Source organism: Pleurodeles waltl, chromosome 4_1 (genome assembly GCF_031143425.1).
Source record: "Pleurodeles waltl isolate 20211129_DDA chromosome 4_1, aPleWal1.hap1.20221129, whole genome shotgun sequence".
NCBI classification, from domain to species: Eukaryota; Metazoa; Chordata; class Amphibia; order Caudata; family Salamandridae; genus Pleurodeles; species Pleurodeles waltl.
In genome coordinates this window covers 899,171,117-899,183,797 of record NC_090442.1, presented here as the reverse complement: position 1 = coordinate 899,183,797, position 12,681 = coordinate 899,171,117, and the positions used below count along the sequence as shown (strand labels likewise).

Sequence of the window (12,681 nt, the reverse complement as noted above, 5' to 3'; positions counted from 1 at the left end):
TGGGCCGTTGGCATGGAGGCTGGTGAAGGTGCAGTTCCAGAAGGAGCCTTTAGCACTTTTGTCCAAAGCTGGCAACTCCTATTTGCAGATATTTGGTCCAGAGCAGTTTGGGCTTTACTCATGAGATAAACATGCCTTCTGGAGGTATTTTTGCCAAGAGGACTTGGTGCTGTAGAGCTCAGCAATATCTGTCTACTAGTAGATGCTTCCTGGCTTTGGAGGAACTTGTCCAGAAGACCATGAGGTCCGACTGGGCAGAAGATAACATGTGCCAATTGGCAGCTATTCAGGCAGACTGATGAAGTGGAAATAGCTTAGTCAAACTACCCCTGAAGGTATCTATTGCTTGTACAGATGATGTTACAAAATGTTCTCACAAATTACATTTTTAGGAGAGAGGTGCAGAAGCAGTTAGTGACGAGGCATTGAGCAGTCAGAGCACTGCTGATACTATCCCTACTTGCTTCTGTGGCTCAGCTGGAAACCCCACCTGAATCTGGCATGGTTGAATCTGAAGCCACAATGAATTACCTTCTTTTGAGTCAAGACTCCTTCTCGGAGCTTTGGGGCTTTATTCCCAATGACTTCCAGCAAACTACTGATGAATCTTTCTTCCAACAAGACTTTGACTACACTTTTGACATGGACCCACACCCCCATTTGCAGCAGGACGATGTCAGTAGCACTCTCAACAGTGATGTCCTAGGGGCCAGTGAGGTCCCATTGACTGAGGCCCCTCTACCTGAATCCCCAGCCACCACCTCTATTGTCCCCTTAACTGAAGACTACCCTGGCACTAACAACTTCAAACTGACCTTTCAGCAGCCTTGCACTGTTACGTCAGTCACTTGCACATACTCACCAGACTTTAAGAAATTCTTCTACCAGCTTGCCCAGTTCAGATGACTGTCTCCAACCCTCCTCCCCCAGGCTCCTTTGTTCAGGCCACTGCTGTCTACAGGAAGTCCCAGCACATAGATGAAGTGGTGAAACGCTGCCCTCAACATGAAGGAAGGGGCGCTCCTAATGATGGTTATGCACCCCCCAGTCACCTGATCTGTGTGGAAGAGAATTTTCAGGCAGATTATATGACAAATGTGACAACCCATCACCACATCATTGTGGTGCCATACGAGACTCTGCAGGTCGGGTCTGGCTGTACCACAGTGCTGTACAACTACATGTGCAATAGCTCTTGCATGGGAGGCATGAACCATTGACTGATCCTGACAATCATTACACTGGAGACTAATAATTGTCATGGGCTGCTGCTGCTTTGAGGTGTGAGTGTGCACTTGCCATGGCTGAAAATGCAAGACAAAGGAGGAGATGTTTCACAATAAGAAGAAGCCATTGAAGAATACACTCAGCAGTGGGACCAATCACACCACCAAGGATACAACTTTGACTGAAACCAATGGGAATCTTCCCAAGAGGAAGGTTCCTGAGGTCAAGGAGATCTACACTTTGCAGAACTGTGACTGAGAGAGATACAAGATGTTGAAGAATCTCAATGATCCACTGGAGTTGAAGGACATGATTCCATAGAGTGACCAAGAAAAGTTCAAGCAAAATTTCCAAAAACCTTAAAAGGAACCTGAGAATCCTGCCCTCAAAAATGACAAAAAGCTGCTAGTTAAAGAAGAGACTAAGGACTCTGACTAAAGTCGGCTTAGATGCAGAATTGCAAAGGTCTCAGAAGTCTGTGTCTTCCTCCACTAGTGCTAATCTGCTGTCCCCAGTGCCCCAAAACTTCTCCCCAGACTCATGCCTTAAAACGTGCTATCTTTCAAGTGGTGTACCCCTCCCAAAGTTGGGGTGAGCCAGGCCCAGTTTTCAGGATTATTGGAGTAAAGCCATTAGGGTGAAGCTAACATTCACTGCCAATTATGATACTTTTATTTCAGAAATGTACTTTTTTTTATATAACTTTTCTTTTAAAATAGTCAATGCTACAAAACAAAAACAAAAACGTTCAGTTCATCTAAACTTCATTGAGGTGCAGCCAAAAGAGGTATCTGTACCTGGTCAGAAATTGGCCAAATCTTTGAGCCCACACTGTTTCTTATAGATATGACAGCAGCCAACCACCTCTCAGAGTTTCAGTTCCCTGCCTGGTATTGCTTTGCTAGAGCTTAACTGCATTTGAATTGCGTCAAGCTGAAGAATTGACAACTATGTATCACTATTGCTTTCACATGTCCTCCTAAGTGACTCAACATCCTCAAAGTGGCTGATCAACTTCTTTGAACTCAAGCTACAAAGTTGTATCCTGTTTTGCCTGCTTGCTATAAAATGGACATGATATCTGAAATTGGGTACAACCCCCCGAAACTGAATCAGAAATGCACTTTAATCTGAATTTGAACTCTCAATTAATTTATACTCCTTTACATTTTTATGATGTTTCAGCTGTTGCATTTTACAATATCCCTTTGGCAGACACATTTATATATGTTTTAATTTTTTTCCAAAATATATGATATACCTTCTTTTTAATACCTAGTCTCCTTTTATGTAACTTAAATTGGGCCCTTTATCTCCCTATATCTCATCTGCATTGCCTCTTGACTAGCTGTTGTAAATATCCCACCAACATTTTCTGTGTTGAAAACCTGCTGCTTGAAGTAAACAACCAAAGGTGGAGAGATGATTTCTTTCACCATCTAGCTTTATTTTGTGAGTCATATTGTTTGGGACTTATCACAGAAAGCCCACATAAAGAAAGTGACCCCTCTCTCTGGCCAAAGCCTAATATTCAACTTGGCCTATTTTGAAACTCTCTGGACAATAGAAGAATAATCATCTATCAACCATGATGAATTACAAATTCGAGGCATCTTTAATGGATACACTAATATGACTTTTAATGCACTATTATGGGTTAAGTCCAAAATGCAGGGAGAGAGTGTCTTACAGGCGTAGCTACATCATGAGTACTGTGGCAGTAATAAGGAGACACATTGATTACCTCCTCAACCAAATTTCATGTCTCAATCCTTACATACACGAGGAACCTAAAAGATGAGAAGCATACTAGCTGATGTGCGAGAAGGCATATTTCCGCAGATTGCGTAACTTGTAAACCATTCCTGATACAAAATGAACAAAAAACACCTTAAAATGTGAAATACTCCACAATTGTGGACAAGATCTGATATATTTTATACATGATTAGTTGTGTTTGTTATATTTCCTGAATCCATGTGATTGTATACAGGAATTGCAGACAACTAACATATGTGTATCTATTGGCTGGTAGGCTGTGAGCTTCTGCAAGGCTACAGACTGAATAGTAGTGAGACGATTTCAAATAGTAAAATATCACAAACCAATAAAGCAATAGTCTATTCAAACTACATTCAATATTTAGCATAGAAAATGGCAAGAAATTGGAATATAAAGAAAATAATCCTGCAATTTATATTGAAGCATTATAAGCATTATTACTTAGCATTATATTGGTGGAATCTCATGTAAATAACACTTGTGGCTTGTGTGACAAGCGATTTCTAATGGTTCTAGTTTATCAACTGTCATGCAATTATGAACTGTGCAAGGAATATTGGTGTTGGATTGAAAATCCTTCCTTAAGATAAATGATCAAGAGTACAGCCAGTATTAACCCATTAGGTTCTGAGACTTTTCAAATCCTTGTGCTTTTTTTTTTTTTTTATTGGGGTGATTGGTGCTTAAGCCTCCATGTTTATTTTCACAAAAGTTATTCAGGTCAACTATGGATCCTTTTTTCCTGCATTTTGGAATTTCTAGAGTTACTCAGAGCTTTTGGATTTTCCAGGCGGGATCACAGCCTAAGTATATCATACAGTTTGGTGGTCATTACAACCCTGGCGGACGGTGTTAAAGCGGCGGTAAGACCGCAAACAGGCCGGCGGTAACATTTTGTGAATTACGACCGTGGCAGAAACCGCCAACAAAGACAGCCACTTTAACACTCCGACCGCCACAGCGGTACAAACAAACAGCGCGGCGGTCACCGCCAACAGACAGGCGGGAGACAATGTACCGTCCACACTATTATGAAAGGCCAATCCGCCACCTTTTCCGGGGCGGGTTCAACGCGGATAAAAACACGTCGGGAACAGGCATTTCGAAGAAAAAACGCTCACCTCTACACACTCCATGAGGAAGGAGGACACCATGGAGCTGGAACTTCATATTCTCCCTGCGCTAGTCTTCCTGCTCCTGTACCAGGAGCACCAACGCCGGCGGCGAAGACCACAGTGAGTACTGCACCTACGACATAGGGGAGGGGGGAGGGAAAAAACAGGGACACTCAGACGCAACACCCCAACCCACACCCCCACCCTTACCCACTAAAACACACACACCAATGCATATCTATACATTACAGTAACACCCCCCAACCCCCCTGGAAGAATGCACAGACAAAAGGAAATGAGTGTAACCATTGTAATATATAAAAAGTCAGTAAGCAAATATATATATATATATATATATATATATATATACACTATTAACAAAATATACACCATGATTAGTAGTCCAGGTATTGCACCATTCATAGTCCGTGGACCACTGGGCCCAAAATGCATGGACGAGGCCCACACAAGATACCCGAACATGACGGAGAGAACACTGCTGGGGCATCAGATAGAAATACAACAGGCACCTCAGGGGGAAGGGAAGGGGGGGCACCTCAGCCGGATGAGTGCACAACGCCAGATCCACGAGGGGGCTCCATGCCCATTGATGTATCCTGGGGAGTGCAAAACCACAGTCTCACTAGTCTAAACAGTGGGTGGTTTGCCCACTGTACTATCCTAGGGAGTGCAAAGCCACAGTCTCACAAGGCTCAACAGTGGTTGGTTTGCCCACCGTACCATCCTGGGGAGTGCAAAGCCACAGTCTCTCAAGTCCCTACAGCGGGTGGTTTTCCCACTGGACCATCTGGGGAGTGCAAAGCCACAGTCTCTCAAGTCCCTACAGTGGGTGGTTTGCCCACTGCTGCAGCCTGGGGAGTGCAAAGCCACAGTCTCTCAAGTCTCTACAGTGGGTGGATTGCCTGCTGTTCCATCCTGGGGAGTGCAAAGCCACAGTCTCTCAAGTCTCTACAGTGGGTGGATTGCCCACTGTTCCATCCTGGGGAGTGCAAAGCCACAGTCTCTCAAGTCCCTACAGTGGTTGGTTTGCCCACTGTACAATCCTGGGGAGTGCAAAGGCACAGTCTCTTAAGTCTCTACAGTGGGTGGGTTGCCCACTGCTGCATCCTGGAGAGTGCAAAGCCACAGTCTCTCAAGTGGATAACAGTCTCCACTGGTTCTGGAGGGGGCTTGGTGCCCAGAGTGCTTCATCCTGTGCAGGGCAGACGGAGTGGATGCTGTTCTCCACTAGTTCTGGAGGGGCACTGGTGCCCAGAGTGCTTCATCCTGTGCAGGACAGACGGAGTGGATGCAGTTCTCCACTGGTTCTGGAGGGGGACTGGTGCCCAGAGTGCATCACTCACCCCGTGACGGTCCCAGTTGCGTCACTGCCCCTGCGGCTCATGGGCTAGCGGTGCTTGATTTGCCAGTCCTTGCCCTGTTCAGCGGTGCTTGAGTTGGCGGTCTTTGCCCTGTTCAGCGGTGCTTGCCCTGTTCAGCAGTGCTTGCCTTGGCGGTCCTTGCCCTGTGCAGCGGTGCTTGCCTGGGCCGTCCTTGCCATGTTCCACGGTGTTTGCCTTGGCGGTCTTTGCCCTGTTCAGCGGTGCTTTCGCTGTTCAGCGGTGCTTGCCTTGGCGGTCCTTGCCCTGTTCTGCGGTGCTTGCCTTGGCGGTCTTTGCCCTGTTCAGCGGTGCTTGCCCTGTTCAGCAGTGCTTGCCTTGGCGGTCTTTGCCCTGTTCAGCAGTGCTTGCCTTGAAGGCCTTTGCCCTGTTCAGCGGTGCTTGCCTTGGCGGTCCTTGCCCTGTGCAGCGGTGCTTTCCCTGTTCGGCGGTCCTTGCCCTGTTCAGCGGTGCTTGCCCTGTTCAGCGTTGCTTGCCTTGGCAGTCTTTGCCCTGTTCAGCTGTGCTTGCCCTGTTCAGCGGTGCTTGCCTTGGCAGTCTTTTCCCTGTTCAGCGGTGCTTGCTTTGGCAGTCTTTGCCCTGTTCAGCGGTGCTTGCCTTGGCGGTCCTTGCCCTGTGCACCGGTGCTTGCCTTGGCGGTCCTTGCCCTGTACAGCGGTGCTTGCCCTGTTCAGCGGTGCTTGCCTTGGCGGTCTCTGCCCTGTTCAGCGGTGCTTGCCCTGTTCAGCGGTGCTTGCCTTGGCCGTCCTTGCCCTGTGCAGCGGTGCTTGCCTTGGCGGTCCTTGCCCTGTTCAGCGGTGCTTGCCTTGGCGGTCTTTGCCCTGTTCAGCGGTGCTTTCCCTGTTCAGCTGTGCTTGCCTTGTGCAGCGGTGCTTAGCTTGCCGGTCCTTCATTGCCCAGCTGGGCTGTGGCTGGCGGTCCATCATTGGTCAGATGGGCTGTGGCTGGCGGGGCCCTCCTGGGCAGCTGGGCTGTGGCTGGCAGGGCCCTCCTGGGCAGCTGGACTGTGGCTGGCAGGGCCCTCCTGGGCAGCCGGGCTGTGGCTGGTGGGGCCCTCCTGGGCAGCTGGGCTGTGGCTGGCGGGGTCCTCCTGGACAGCGACGAGGGGCTGGCTGGGTCCTCCTGGACAGCGACGATGGGCCTGGCGGCGGCCTCCTGGCCAGCGACGATGGGACTGGTGGTGGCCTACTGGGCAGCGACGATGGGACTGGCAGTGGCCTACTGGGCAGCGACGATGGGGCTGGTGGTGGCCTCCTGCCCAGCGGGGATGATGGCAGTCTTCACCGCTGCGCTGCTCCTCCCAGACTTTGCAGGTTTCTTCTGCCCCTTCCCCACCTTGGGAGGAGTCACAGCTGAGTCCACACTCCCCACGGGTCCCCTGTGAGTGGCTTGGCTGGCTGGAGTCTTCTCCCTCTCCTGCCGGGCACTGGCCAACTTCTGGTGCTTCACAGGGGGGGGACTGGCTGTGCTGTGGCTCCGTGACACACTGGCTGTCCTGGTGGCCGGTGCACTCCACATACCTGTGATAACAGGCACCACTGGTCCCGGAGATTTTGTGGCTGAGTTGCTAGTACGAGACCTATGAGTTGGATGGGGGGTGTGGTGGTGGGAAATAGGTTAAGGGTGGACAGGGTGGACAGGAAAAGTTGTTTGGAGACACTGGGACGGGTAGCTTGAGGGGGTTTGGGAGTGGAGGAAGAGGTGGTGGTTGTAGGAGGTGTAAGTTTTGTGGCTTTGGGTGTAGGTGCATGCGCTGGAGGCTGTTGTGAGGTGGATATATGTTGGGTGGGTGTGTGCCTGTGTTTGTGTATCTTCAGAGGGGGCATCACAGACACACTGGGAGAGGACACAGGGGATGTGTGAATGGTAGTGGGGGTGGTGAGTGCACGTGAGCGGGGTGTGGTGGTGGGTGTGCTGGTGCGGGACGAAGTGGCTGTAGTGGTAGTTCATGCAGGTGTGAGTGTAGACAAGACTGGGAGGGAGGAGGGAGACAAGGAGGAAGGGGACACAGTGGAGGCAGTGGATGTTGTTGTGTCTGTATGTGTGTGATGCTTGCGTGAGTGCCTGTGGGATGTGTAGTGCTTATGTTTGCCTGAGCTTCCCTTGTGTGGTGAGGTGTGTGCAGGCTGGTCTGATGGTGTGCTTGGGATAGGCAGAGGTACAGGGGATTGGGTCTGGTTGGAGGAAGTTGGAGGGGGGAGGCTAGACACGGAACTTACCCTGGCCTAGGGAAACCCACAGCCCTCCTCCCCCACCCAGACCCCTCTAATACATGCAAAGTCAGCTGAATGAGAGTGTACTCACCCCCTTGTGTCTGCTGTGATGCCCTCAAGTTCCCATCCAACTCAGGGTAGGCCACCGCCAGGATCCGGAACATCAGGGGGGTCATGGTCCGACGGGCACCCCTCCCACGTTGGGAGGCCATCCCCAGCTGAGCCTCCGCTGTCTTCTTGCTCCAGCGGCGAAAGTCCTCCCATCTATCCCGGCAGTGGGTGCTCCGTCTGTGGTGGACCCCCAGGGTCCAGACGTCCTTGGCGATGGCACGCCAAATATCCTTCTTCTGGTGGGCGCTGACCTACATGAAATGTACAGGGGAAGAAGAGAAGTCAATAACAACTGCACCGTCAATGTGAGTGGCCCCCATCCCTACCCTTGCCATGTGGCACATGCACCAACCGTCTTTCATGCACTCAGAACTCTGCCCCCTTCCTTCTTACAACCAGCCCTCTCCACACAGGCATAGCCCATACAACATACTCCCTGTGTACTTACCTGTTGGTCTGGAGGACCGTAGAGTAGCGTGTACTGGGGGAGGACCCCGTCGATGAGCTTCTCCAACTGCTCTGATGTGAAGGCAGGGGCCCTTTCCCCAGATGCATGAGCCATTGTCTCTTCCAGATTGAGGTCACAGCAGAACTTGCAGTGTAGGTCCTTCCTGTCGAAGATCAGGTATCGAGTGATTCAACAGCTAGAAAAGGGCGGTCACGTCCGCGGCGGTGCGTACCATCACCCGGGTTTGGCTCCTGGGACCCATAGGGTCCAATGTTCACCAATGCAGCACTGCGCTGCGGTCCTCGACAGCCTACCGCAACGGTGTACAACGCCCACGCAGTTACCTCACATCCCATTGTCCCGCTTTAGAGGTCAGGTAGCCGCCATTTCACGGGCCTACATGGCCTAGTTACCAACTGTGTCACACATACCTAGGCCTACTCTCAACACACATACAGGCCAGATTTTGTGTATGAATCATGTTCTGTGTAGACTGTGTGTACACACCTCTGAGTTGTTTGACTCTGTGCTCGCTGTTGTCCTTCATAGGCACCGTCCGCTGGGACATGTGAGGAGATGGCGGAATCCTCCGGTGTACCGACCGCTGGTGGACCTGTCGACAATGGAGGAAAGAAATTTGATTATCACCTACAGGTTTGACCGTGCCACAATCCAGGAACTGTGTACCCAGTTGGAGCCAGACCTGATGTCAGCAATCCACCATCCCACAGGAATCCCCCCTCAAGTGCAGGTGCTATCAGTGCTCCATTTCCTTGCAAGTGGGTCTTTTCAAACAACTGTGGCCATGGCATCAGGGATGTCCTAGCCTATGTTTTCCAATGTATTGTCCATAGTGTTGTCTGCTCTTCTGAAACACATGCGGAGCTACATCGTTTTCCCTGAGGTGGAGGACTTGCCTACAGTGAAAGCTGACTTCTATGCCCTTGGACATATCCCCAACATCATAGGTGCCATTGATGGGACCCATGTGGCTTTGGTCCCCCCACACAGGAGTGAACAGGTGTACAGGAACCGGAAGAGTTATCATTCCATTCCATGAAAGTACAGATGGTATGTTTGGCCGACCAGTACATCTCCCATGTGAATGCCATGTTCCCTTGCTCAGTGCATGACGCCTTCATCATGCGGAATAGCAGCATCCCTTACGTGATGGGTCAACTCCAGAGGCACTGTGTGTGGCTATTAGGTGACTCTGGTTACCCCAACCTGTCATGGCTACTGACCCCAGTGAGGAATTCCAGGACCAGGGCAGAGGAACGCTACAATGAGGCCCATGGGTGGACTAGGAGGGTGATTGAACGCACCTTCGGCCTCCTGAAGGCCAGGTTTAGGTGCCTCCATATGACAGGTGGATCCCTATTCTACTCACCAAAGAAGGTGTGCCAGATCATCGTGGCCTGCTGTATGCTTCATAACTTGGCTTTGCGACGACAGGTGCCTTTTCTGAAGGAGGATGGTCCAGATGGCGGTGTTGTGGCAGCTGTGGAGCCTGTGGACAGTGATGAGGAGGAAGCAGAGGAAGAAGACATTGACAACAGGGACTCAGTCATCCAGCAATATTTCCAGTGAAACACAGGTGAGAATACATTCCTGCCTACTACAAGTACTTTTACACTTCTACTACTATCCTGTCTGTCGATTTCACCCAGTGTATGGTCACTGAGTTGTCACTTTCCCTTACGGTTTCACAGGTGTGGGTCCCCTGTGTTTCATCTGCTTAGATTCCTCATGGACAAGAGCTGTGTGACATAGGTATGTTGACATTACTATTTCCTGAAAATTGTGTCACTGTAATTGCAAATACACTATTTCGAAATCACAGACAGACTCCAGATCTTTTGGTGCTTTAGGTATGTTTATTTACATACAAATTATTAGAGGGGGAAGTCAAATGGTGAGGGGTGATGGCGGAGGAGTGTCCATGGCAGAGTCCTGTCTATTAGTCTCACAGGTGCATTGCCCATATGGGCATAGGAAGTGGAGCTGGGGCAGTTTCAGTATGGACAGGGTGACAAAGTGGGACAGTGGCTTGACAATCAGGGTGGTCCCATTTCTTGGCAGGGGTCTTGGCATTGTGCTCTGTCTTGTTCCTGGATCTAAGGGACCATTTGCGGGGTGGTTCTCCGTCTGCAGGGGGTGGGGTGCTGGTGTGGTGGTCCAGTGGCGGTGCCTCCTGTCCATTAGCGCCGGCGGAGGTGGTGGGCAGTTCATCGTCCATGCTAGTGTCAGGGGCCCCTTGTAGTGCCACAGTGTCCCTCCTGGTGTTGAGTATTTCCTTCAGCACCCCTACGATGGTGCCCAGGGCAGAGCTGATGGTTCTGAGTTCCTCCCTGAACCCCAAATACTGTTCCTCCTGCATGCACTGGGTCTCCTGAAACTTGGCCAGGACCGTTGCCATTGTCTCCTGGGAGTGGTGGTATGCTCCCATGATGGAGGAGAGGGCCTTGTGGAGAGTGGGTTCCCTTGGCCTGTTCGCCCCCTGTTGCACAGCAGCCCTCCCAGTTCCCCTGTGTTCCTGGGCCTCCGTCCCCTGGACTGTGTGCCCACTACCACTGCCCCCAGGTCCCTGTTGTTGTTGGGGTGGTGGGTTATCCTGGGTTCCCTGTAGTGGTGGACACACAGCTGATTGACGTTTCCTGGGGATGGAGGTATGGGCCCGCTGGGTTGGTGCTGTGCTGGTGTTACCAGAGGGGGGAAGGTCCGTAGTGGCCTGTGCCTGTGTGAGGGGAACCGACTGTCCCAAGGCCCACGATGGTCCGGGCTGGTCATCTAGATCCAGGTGGACAGAGGTGCTGTCATCACTGTGGGCCTCTTCTGTGGGTGGAGTGGAGATGTCTGGACCCTCTTGTCTGGTGACGTTGGGTAGTGGTCCTGCAGGGATGTAAAAGCATGATTATTGCATCTGTGTGTGTCATGGTGTGCAATGGGTGGGTGACCGTGTACCCAAGTGCTGGCATTCCTGTGTGGGGGCTTGTGTGATGATGGTTTAGGGGGATGTATGGGTATGTGCAGTGGGCATGCTTTAGTGATGGATGTCCATGCGTTGTTGCATGCAGGGCTTGGTGTTGGGGTGTGTGGTTTGTGATATTGGTACATTTGTGAGGAGTTGGAATGATAGGGGTGGGGTGAGGGTGGGGGTATGTGATAGCATGCAGTTAGGGTGGGGGATGTAATAGTTAAAATTTTACTTACCAGAGTCCATTCCTCCACCGACTCCTGCGAGGCCCTCAGGATGCAGAATCGCCAAGACCTGCTCCTCCCATGTTGTTAGTTGTGGGTGAGGAGGTGGGGGTCCGCCGCCAGTCCGCTGAACCGCCTGGTGGTGTCTTGAGACCACGGAACGCACCTTCCCCAGTAGGTCATTCAACCTCTTCCTGATGTCGTCCCGATTTCTTGGGTGTTGTCCCACTGCATTGACCCTGTCGATTATTCTTCGCCATAGCTCCATCTTCCTTGCAATTGAGGTGTGCTGCACCTGGGATCCAAATAGCTGTGGCTCTACTCGGACGATTTCCTCCACCATGACCCTGAGCTCCTCCTCCGAAAACCTGGGGTGTCTTTGCCGTGCCATGGGGTGGTGTAGATGATGTGTGGGGTGGTGTGTGTGGTGATAAGTGTGGTGATATGTAGTGGTGTGTGGTGTTTTGTGCTTGGAAGTTGTGTGGGTGATGGTGTTGTGTGCCTGTGGATGGTGGTGTCTCTCTCTGGCCTTCTCTCTGTAAATGTGGTCGTAAGGGTTTGTGGGTGATGTGGGTGTGTGTTTTATATTGCAATGGGTGTGTGGGAGTGGTGTGTGTATGTGTATCAGGTGTGTGTATTTCAAATTGTCCAATGTGGCGGTGTTTTGTATGTGTGTGTGTATTTTGAGCGCAGCGGTGTGTACCGCCAATGGAATACCGCGGTTGAAAGACCGCCACAGGGATTCGTGTGTCGTGATAGTGTGGGTGTATTTCTGTTGGCGTGACGGTGGAGGGTTTGTTTTCGCCAGTTTATCACTGACCTTTGGTGTGACGGACTTGTGTGGGTGTCTGAATTTTGTCGGATTCCGAGATGAGGGTCATAATAGCTGTGGCGTAATTCCGCGGCCGCGGCGGTGTGTTGGCGGTCTTCTGCACTGCGGTAAGTGGCTTTTACCGCCAATGTTATAATGACCCCCTTTATTTTTTGTTCGAAAAATGGGGGAAAAGTGCTCTGCAAAAAAGCATATTTTTTTTTCTGAAAATGGCATCAAAGAAAGTTTGCTGTGCTAAGATCACAGTCTTCCCAGCTTCCTGGAACATTCATAGTTGAAAAGGAAAAACATTTCAATGACCACAGATTTTTCAATTTTTCTAGAGGGCAGTGCATGTTCCTATTTGTGTGGT

At 50.8% G+C, this 12,681-nt stretch overlaps 1 pseudogene; it reads left to right on the top strand.

Annotated features, from left to right (window-relative positions):
- Positions 1–522: 522 nt before the first annotated feature.
- Positions 523–1,665, top strand: LOC138288598 (cellular tumor antigen p53-like; annotated as a pseudogene).
- The last annotated feature ends 11,016 nt before the right edge of the window (positions 1,666–12,681 follow it).